The sequence below is a fragment of the Amblyomma maculatum genome, chromosome 2 (genome assembly GCF_055883805.1).
Source record: "Amblyomma maculatum isolate TAMU_Amacu chromosome 2, ASM5588380v1, whole genome shotgun sequence".
NCBI classification, from domain to species: Eukaryota; Metazoa; Arthropoda; class Arachnida; order Ixodida; family Ixodidae; genus Amblyomma; species Amblyomma maculatum.
The window spans coordinates 34845506-34855068 of NC_139345.1; positions in this window are offsets into that span (position 1 = coordinate 34845506).

Consider the following 9563-nt stretch of genomic DNA (forward strand, 5'->3'; position numbering starts at 1 on the left):
ATATTAGCCTTCAGCCCACTTCTTTTGACAAAGAAGGAAGACGTGAAACCTTTGGGCAAGAGTGGTAACAAATGTACATTGTGAATATTCAAAGGCCGCCAGAGCTCAGGACTTCCTGCAGTGCATCATTGGCATCTTTCCCCTTCATTTTCTGAATTTTCAGCCAGGTTTGCACCTTGCCTTAGCTGTGATTCATTTATTGGATGAAAATTCAACATTTAAATTCAAGTTTACTTATATTTGAGTTACGGTAAATTAGTTCACCACTTAAGCATTTTCCTTTGTTCATTTTACGACTTACAGGGGTACTTTAGTTACTTTGCATTTGCTATTACTATGCTGTAAACTAAAGTATGCTATTATATCCTCTCCAAAATTAACAGGGTGCACCAACACATCACCAAGGTGCAGAATTTATATTTATGGTAAACCTCATTCTTTCTCATTCTTCTAAAGGTAATAAAAAATTGCAGATGTTCAATGATTCGTGAACCAAGTTTCACGAGCATAAGCCATCGGCCGCAGCAGTTGCTGCCACTTCGACTTGGCACGCTTCCACTCTTAGTAAGCTTCTTGGCAATGGGCTAGTCTGGCTTCTCATTGTTAGGGCTGTCAGCAGCCTGTCTGGCATGGCTGCATTCTCTGTTTTTAGTGAGAGTGGCTTCCTCATTTACGTCTTTTTCGGATGGTGTTAGGACAGCAGGTTCAAAGGAAGAAAAAATATTAAAGCTATAAAAAAGGTAAAAAGTCACAATGACGTCACTTTCAGCCTGGCTTTCACAATAGCTTTTACGATTTTGTGAATTTAGCCACTCTGGCGTGAATTTCAAGTTTGTTGATCAGTGCATTTCTCACCTGACAAAAAATGTTTTTGTACTGGAAAAAAATTACGAAGAACCCAATTATGTAACTTCAAAAAATGGATATAGTATATAAATCGTTGGGAGTTGAAGCTACAGTCCATTCAAGGAAGCTTTATAAAAATTGGCTAATGCTGTTGATGCAGGCTTAACTCTTGTTGCTTGGCTATGGCTTATCTTAAAAAATAGTAATGGCTGATGGTACACAGATTATTATACTGTGTGCATTACTACATTACCAGCAAATATTTTTGCTTTTACAGTTAGGTGAGGACTTGCGATGTTTTGTTTGAGTAAGGTAAAGTTTTTCGTATTTAAAATTTACTGCTAATTTCCTCTTTCTTGCTTAAAATGCCTTGTCATAGTCATCTGTACTTGCCTTCATTTGTTTTGAATGATTTTGGAATACCTATATGGGGGCACTGTAAAACCTTACAGTTTGTTTGCACCCTGCGCATCAAAACTCTACTTTCACTTAAACGCCAGCCAGTTGCCAATGCTTGGCGTTATCATTACTCTCATTGCTGCTGTCCTTGTGCAGTACTACAGAATCTGGAGATGGCATCAGCTACCCGGGAGCTATGTTCTCAAAGCTGTTAGCACACAGAAACTGAGTCACTAGTCTCAGCCTAAGTGCTGGTCAGTCATGAAACACTGTGATGTGTGAACAGCTTTGTGCTTCGTGAAGTTTATGTCTTAGTAACTGGTGTCAGAACTATCTTTTATAATACAGCTTGGTTTTAGTGAGACAGAGTATAATATGCTTATTGTCTATGTCTTGGCAGTGCCATCTATGTGCCCCTAGCCCTTGTACATTTTGTGCTTTCCACACTTCATACATGTTGCCCCTTTGTTTATTTATTCCATGCATGTGGCATTTTTCATCTTCTGCATTGTTGCAAGTTCAATGGATTGTGTTCATCAATGCAGACCGCTCAGCTCGAGTAATTCATTTCTGCCAGCACCTTCATCATGCCTCGCATTAGCATTTTTAACATGCCTGTTAGTGGGTTTCTCTACTACCATTATTTAGCCTATGTCCAAAATACCGGTTCTGTTTCTCAAAAGAAAAGGATGGCTCCATTTGGAACACTCAACAGTATCAAATTAAACCAAGAGCTGGTTGGTTCAGATATATGGAGTTTCAAAGTCTCAAAATGGCTCCAGATAATTTCGGCCACGTGAGGTTATTGAATGTGCATTGACATCATAAAGTACATGGGCACCTTGCGTTTCGCCTTGATTGAAACACAGCCACTGCAGCAAGATCCAAACCGGGATCCCCCAGTTCAGTAGTTGAGCACCGTAACCACTGAGCCACCATGGCGGGTGAACCAAGAACTGAAATATTGAATACTGACTTAATAAAGTCAGCTGGTATATTAGAATTACAAGATGATTGTGTATATCTTGTTTATGTGTTTTTTTATACAATGCACCCTTACTAAATAGGGGTGGGGGCAGTAACTAATGATAATGACATATTACTAGGTACTCTTCTATGAATGCTTTGGGGAATGCTTAATGACTCATCATGACAATTTATTGACACATAATTTCTAGTCAGTGTGTACAGAGCTGTTGTGCTTGAGAAAAAATATCTAGCTTTTTAACTGCTTGCAGTTGGCATGATATTTTTGTATATTTCTTTAACTACGGCCATATTTTTCAGCAGCATTGATCAAATGGGAACAGGAGTGTCCCATTTGACATTCTCAGTTTTTTTAGACTACATTTGATGTGACGGCATTTCATCTTGTAATGCACCTTGATTAAAATGTGAAGAAGGTGAATGTATGTCAAATATGTTGTCTTTTACCACTGGAAGAAATGTTGTACAGGAGTGGTCCGTGAGCTGTTATGCTGAAGCACAGAATGTGGTGTAAAGCCATGCTGCTTGGTACATTCCGATATTCTTTGTCAATTGATGAAAATGTGGCACAAGTGCACCATGTCTGTGTGTGGCATGAGGGTGTTGTTCTGTAAGTCATGCTTCTTTTGGCATTTGGGCTCATTTAATCTGGTAAAGCTTTATGTGAACTCTTCTTGCTTCTGTGAAATGAAGTCTGGTGAGTGATTTCAAGAGTTGCAGTTTCTTGGGCATGTGCATTTGTATAAGAAGGTAGAGATTTGTGAGAGTTTTAAAGAAAGAGTAAATTGACAGCTTATAATAGTTGCCATGGGTAGGCATAACACGGGTTTCTTTTAGCAGAAATCGGATTAAATGCAGCTTCTTTGAGGCACTCAAGAAGTGGCACTAACAGGAAGAATGTTAGTGAGTGAAAATAGGCATGCAAAGTGAGAGTTCATTTAAGGAAGGTTTCACGTTCTTGGCAGGTTATATTAGGCTTTTTTGCCTGCTAACAATCAAGTCTGGCTTCAATAGGTTAGTGCAGTATCTGTTAGGCGCCTTTCCTCTGTGCCTCGCTACCAGTAATAGATGCCCTGATATGACCACTGAATCAAATATTTTGATGAAAATTAACAGTGCAATCTGATTTGCTACATGAAGAAATATGCTGCATATTATAAAGTGCAGTATGCTGCTTTGTCTAAATGTAATAGAAGATATTCATTTGCTTATTTCACACACAAAAAAAGTAGAAGGCCTGTCTGCAAAACATTGTTACTGGCTGGTTTCTCTTCTCTGCTGTGATGGCTTAGTGGCGAAAATGTATTGCCACTGAGTATAAAATCATGGAATCTTGACCACAGTAACCATGTTACAGTAGAACCAAGATGTCAAATTCGTGTGCTATGGAACTCAAAATTAGTCTAGAGCCCTCCACAGTGGCACATGTCATAGCACACATGCTGGCTTGGGATGTTAAAGGGACCACTAAAAGCTGTTTACTAAGACTAGAAAATGCGCAGGATCAGTTGGCATTCCATGGGCCCTTTCCGCAACGCAGAAATTTTTAATCTGGCTTCATTAAAGGGAAGGTGCACCGGTTTTGGATTTCGATGAGTTTCTAGCAGTTGAATGATTATAACTTGTACTTAAAGCATGCGAAATATCTTGGCGCTAGCGACGGCTATCAGGCTTCACCGCACTGCACAGCGACACATGATGACGTCATTGACGGTACTGGTACGTTTTCTGCATAGGCACACTTGTTATGAAAAAACGAGAAGGCTGCCGAAAACAAAGCCCTGCAAATGTTGATTAGCACCGTCAGAACATGGGCGAAGGCAACGAACATCAGAAATAGTACCGTCCGTGACGTCATCACTGAACTTCTCCGCAGAACTTTATTGCTGTGAGGAGAAGCTTGAGGTGTAATCGTCGAAAACGCAGTCAGTTTGAATGCTAGCGCAAAAACACCTTGCATGCATTACCTACAGCCTATGTAGATTTGAAACCTTGAATATCGCAAAATTCTCGAAAAGTGATGCAGCTGCTCTTTAACACTAAACATATATATATATATATATATACATGATCTAAAATGATGCTCCTCTTCCCCTTCAGCTCATTTCACACTGACGCGCAGGAAAAAAAAGAAAAATGAACGGGTTGTGATCAAGCCTCACTGCACACCGTCCCACCTGCGTCGCTTGGGAGTGCCCATTGCGAGGGTGCATCCACAAAGCCCTGTCGTCAGTGGGAAGGGGGCAGGTATAAATGTGTGGCGAGATGTCACCCTAATTGGTTAGTACAAGTTGCCAGGAGCACTTTTTAAAATTATTTGTAAATTATAGAGTCCATGCTGAGTTTTTAAATTTGACTCTAATACTTACAAAAACCACGGCTACAGATTTATTCTGTTAAATGACTCCAAACACTGTCAATAATCTACATGATTTGGCATATTTCATGAGTATCCATGGGTGCATGTATACAAGCAGGTTTTCAATTAAGCCTGTCCTCATTGAAAGTGCAGAAATGTTTTAGAAGTGAATGAGATTTTCAGGTAGTGCTGCATTTTAAGAGTAAATTAAATTATAATTTCCAGTGCATTTTAGTTTTAAGTGAAAGCAATGATCCTCAGCCAGACACAAGAAATCGACCAATACTATATTATCGATCTATTCTGCTTGTGGAATTGAAGTAAACTGCGTTTTATACTAACTTTGTAACACTGGAATTTAAGTTTCTATTTTGTGCTGTTATGTAAAGATTAATCTACCGAGCTGACATATTTTCTGTTTCAATTTTGTTAAGAGGTGATGAGGGGATTGAAGACAACTTTCTGATTTTTTTACTTAGAGTGATGCAAATCAGTACACTGACTTTAAATAGCATCAAACAGTCAGATACAAAGTTTAACTGTGATATCTTCAGTAGTATTTGTTTTATCCTAGTTTACACGTTGTTCACACAATGATTGCTCGTGGAAAGGCTAGTATGACTACAACATTGGCTAAGGGTCTGTAAATGGTCTTAATATTTATTAAGAAGAGTGGTCTAAATCAAGACTTTCTTAATTTATTTTTGAATTTACTTTTTTTTTAAAGGATGCAGTATGCACCTTCTCTTAAGCCTAATTACTTGTTTAAAAAAGTGTGAGCCTGGACAGTAAATCTAAAACTGTCTTGATACACCAGCATATGTCAGCAATTACAACAAAACAAATGGTATTCAAAACTGTGCATCCATTGCGGTGCTATGCTTTCCAAAAGCAAGGGGATGTGCTCAAAACAAACTTTTGAGAAAGAAGCCTTAAAGTTCTATGCTAGCATACATTGCCTAGGTACATTATATTGTCTGTATCTTTATTTGGAGCACTTAAAATTTGTTCTTGGGGAAATATTTCAGTACAAGAGAAAATTAGTGTTGTCGAAAAGCTAACTTTTCTAAAATCAACTATTTTTGCGATCCGATCCCCATATCCCCCGCTTAATTAGCACCGTGCATTTATTTTATCTGCTTTTATTGTCATACCTGCTCTCTGCATAAGATGTTTTTTAAGCCTTGTCATTTTTGTTTACGTTCTGTATAAGTCTTTATTTTTAAATCATTCCCGACTTTCATCTAAGGCTGGTATAATTTGCCTGCTTTGTCCTCATAATTTCACCATTGTCTCGTCTATTCCAGCTTAAATGTAGAGTTGCTATCCTCTCTTCAGCTCTTTTATAACTTTCATTATTGAAATCTCTGGTGCATATTGCAGGTGTAGATATAGGAATTGACAGATTGCTTCAAGCACTGAGAGTCGCACAATAATAAAATTGCTGTACGCATACAATGTATCTCAGTTCTCCTGCAAGTATGGTTGGAGAGCAGATTGACAATATTAAAACATGAGCTACCGAAGTTTAATAGTAAAGGCATTGGTCAGATGGCAGAACTGGACTAGAACTAGTGTGACTGCTTCTGCTTGATGTTTCTTTTTAGCTAATTATAAACTGTCATTGTGCATACATGCAAAGCATATCTGATTTGCAGTGCAACCTAAGTACAATACTATGTATGACACAGCAAGTATTGTGGCGAGCGTGCCACGAATGCATGTGTAATAGTTTTTTTTTTATTTATTTATTTGACATGACAGATTGGCAGGGGTGAAAAACTTTTGGCATGCTGTTTTAAATGCACTAGTTTGAGGCAGTAAATTATTTCTCCTGTGAACACTAGGTAGCTTTGAGCTTCGTACATTCAAAATTTGCTTAAATGAACTTTATTTAAATAAATACTGCTCACTACTGAGCAATGTAGCACTGAGGGCAGTGTGTACTGAGATTCTGAGCATTTCGCCGCTGTCGGAATCAAAGCTGGAACTTCAATTTGTAACAATATCCAGCAACGTTTCTTGATAATGTGTTGTGCGATGATGCCAGCACCTATCATTGCCAATGGCACACTCGCACAAAGCGACAAGATTCGGCAGTAGAATAGTGCATTTTTATTGCTCTATTAGACGATTTTAGTTAGCGCAGCAACGCCAAACTACTCTCTGTGGTGCCGAGACTTGCATGAAGCGACTTCTCCTGCTCGTTGCCACAAGAGCTTATGATTTATAGCCATGACAGCTTTTCTTGTCTTTTATTACCCAGGCGAAAATTTTGACGAGGTTAAGCTGGTTTATGGAACTATTGCCAGTTTGTTCCTTCCAGGGGGCACCAACTGAACATTGTTCCTATCTTTATGCTCACATATGCATGGCTATGACTAAGGTGGCGTCTGCTGGTTCTTTGCTGAAACCAAGCTAGGAAAACAAATTTTCTTTGTAAAATAAAATCTGATACAACTCGAGAAAAAAGCGGCAGATGACTCCCAAAAGGAAACCCTTCAGCCTATGGCATCGACCTATCTTCAAGATGCCGCAATTAATCTGACAATATGCTTTCTTCTGCCACACCCTACATTGCATTTCGCTAGTAGGCCCAATGGGATTATTCACAAGAATTGGTAAATGCCATTGGCTGCAAAGGGTCCCTAAGCAAAAGCTGCTTTTAATGCCAAAGTATTTCTTGGCTCATGGGTGGTGTGACTTTGGTGTGTGACCACAAAATGTGTGCAGGAGATGATAATGGTAACTAAGAGCAATCAGGTAATTAACAGTAGATCATTTATGATAAGTCATAGCAGCAAACATACAGATTACTATAGTAGTAGTGTAGAAGAAGGATGTCGAGGTCGGCGAGAAAGCGGGACGATCAAGACCAACAATCTGCGTGATGGCAATTCCAGAACTTCTTTTTCTCCGTCAGTGTTCAGCCAAACAGTAAACAAGATCATTTTTTAATATTTAGCTGTCAAGCCAGAAGTATAGAATGTCTTGAGCTTTTAATTTAGTCTGATGGTTAGGTTTTTATTTAGGTAACCAGAAAAGCCTTAACAGTAGATTACTTTAGACAAGTTGTACCTGACCATAGTTTATGATAGTTGTAATAATGATAATGAGAAGACAAATATGGCTGATAACGTAACTCAATCGAAATTTAGGTCTACATTAACATTAGTCATTTGTTATCAGATTAAGTAGGTAGTTACTGATAAGATAGTGGTAGTTAACGATATGATACTAAGCAGTGAAATGCAAAACAAGCTGATAGTGAGACTAGGTTTGAAAATTGAGGTTTTTGCATTTCCGCATGTAAGGAGACCTAAGTGCACTACTGTAAAATTTTTGTTGTTTAATTGTATTCGTTTCAGGGGAGGCAAAATGCAACAGGTGTCCGTGTGCTGTGCAAACAAGTCCCCAGGATAGGTTGAAATTGAAGATATATCCTTGATCCATTCCCTCACGATGTAGTTAAGGTGTCCACCCGAAAAGTCTGACATTTTCCAGAAAACGCGAACTCGCAGGGATTTCCTGTTCAAGTCCCCACCTCCCACATCTTAACAGGCTAAACCGTGGGATGCCCCATCGAGCTCTCTTCTGGGAAACGTTCTAACCTCCAAAGGAGAATCTCCATGGGATGTCCCAACTACTTCCCTTTTAGGACTATACTAAAATCATTCCATGTTTTCATGCACCATTTTGCAAAAATGCAAGAGAACAAGAGCCGTACAATTTCACTATTAATGCAAAAAACAAAATGCACACTGTATGTCATTGTAGCTAGGAATAAATGGCTCCGTCCCTGCTATGACACTCAACAATTGCTAACTAAAATTTCAGTTGCATTTTTCCAACATTGTCGATGTTGAAGGATTGCAAATGATTGTCCGTTGTGGTTTTTTGGAGCATATAAAAAGCAAATTTAGGTTCATAATTTCGTTAGCTGAAACATAAAAATTGGCTTTCGGAAAATATGTAAAAGGCCATGCAATATGCTACATTATATGCAGCTTACCACAATATGAGGGATATAGATTCAATATGAATCACAAGTTTGCAAAAAAAAAAAAAAAAAGACATGTTGCAATAGTTATGTGTGGCTCCCAACTTCGAAGAACACAAAACAGTTCTGTTTGCTTTATTTTTACTGTTGACAAAAAATGAAGGGGCTCAATTAACAGAATGTTGCATGTAAACCTGATTAATTGTACTGGAAATAAATTGAATAGCCTATTCATGAGAATATTTTATAGCTTTGCTGATCTGCAGTACAGTACCTCACACATAACGGCCGGGATGCCTGTGTGAAGGAATATATATAGAAGACAGGGGTTCTTATTGCTGTGCAATCTTTCAATTTGTAAGAATTGGGAGTTTGTGTGATTTGTAATATATTTTATATGTACTGTTTATGTGTGTCTGGAACAATTCACCCCAGGACTAGACATGCAGAAGCAGCATGCAGTGTGGAACGCCCCCCAAAATTATTTGGGCCACGTGTTTATTGAATACTATGTTATGAAATTTTTTTTTCAGCCAGAACAACACGAGCTCAGAATTATTATTATTAGAGAGAACTGGAAACAGCATCTTTTGAGGACATCTTAATTGCACGTTTCTTGCACGGCCTCTGCAAAAGGCAAGGCAAAGTCTCCTAAAGACTAAACAATGTCCCAATAAACTCCCAAAATACCTCAAACATGTCCAAGAGCAGTATTGTTCGGGACGTCCTGAAGAAGTCCCTTTTTGTTTCACTTGGTACGTTTCTGGGATTTCTTCGAGACTTAGCTAGAACATCCATCTTCTATAATCGGAATCCCTGGGATATCCATGTGACGCCTGTGTGTAGTCTGGGTTACTTTCTACAAGAATCAATCCTCCGACCTCGTAACCGTAAAGCTTTCTAGGTTTGCAGTATATCGCCCGGAAGCATCTCGTGAGGCTAGCTAGTCGTAGAAAGCTGCTTTGGCGGCCC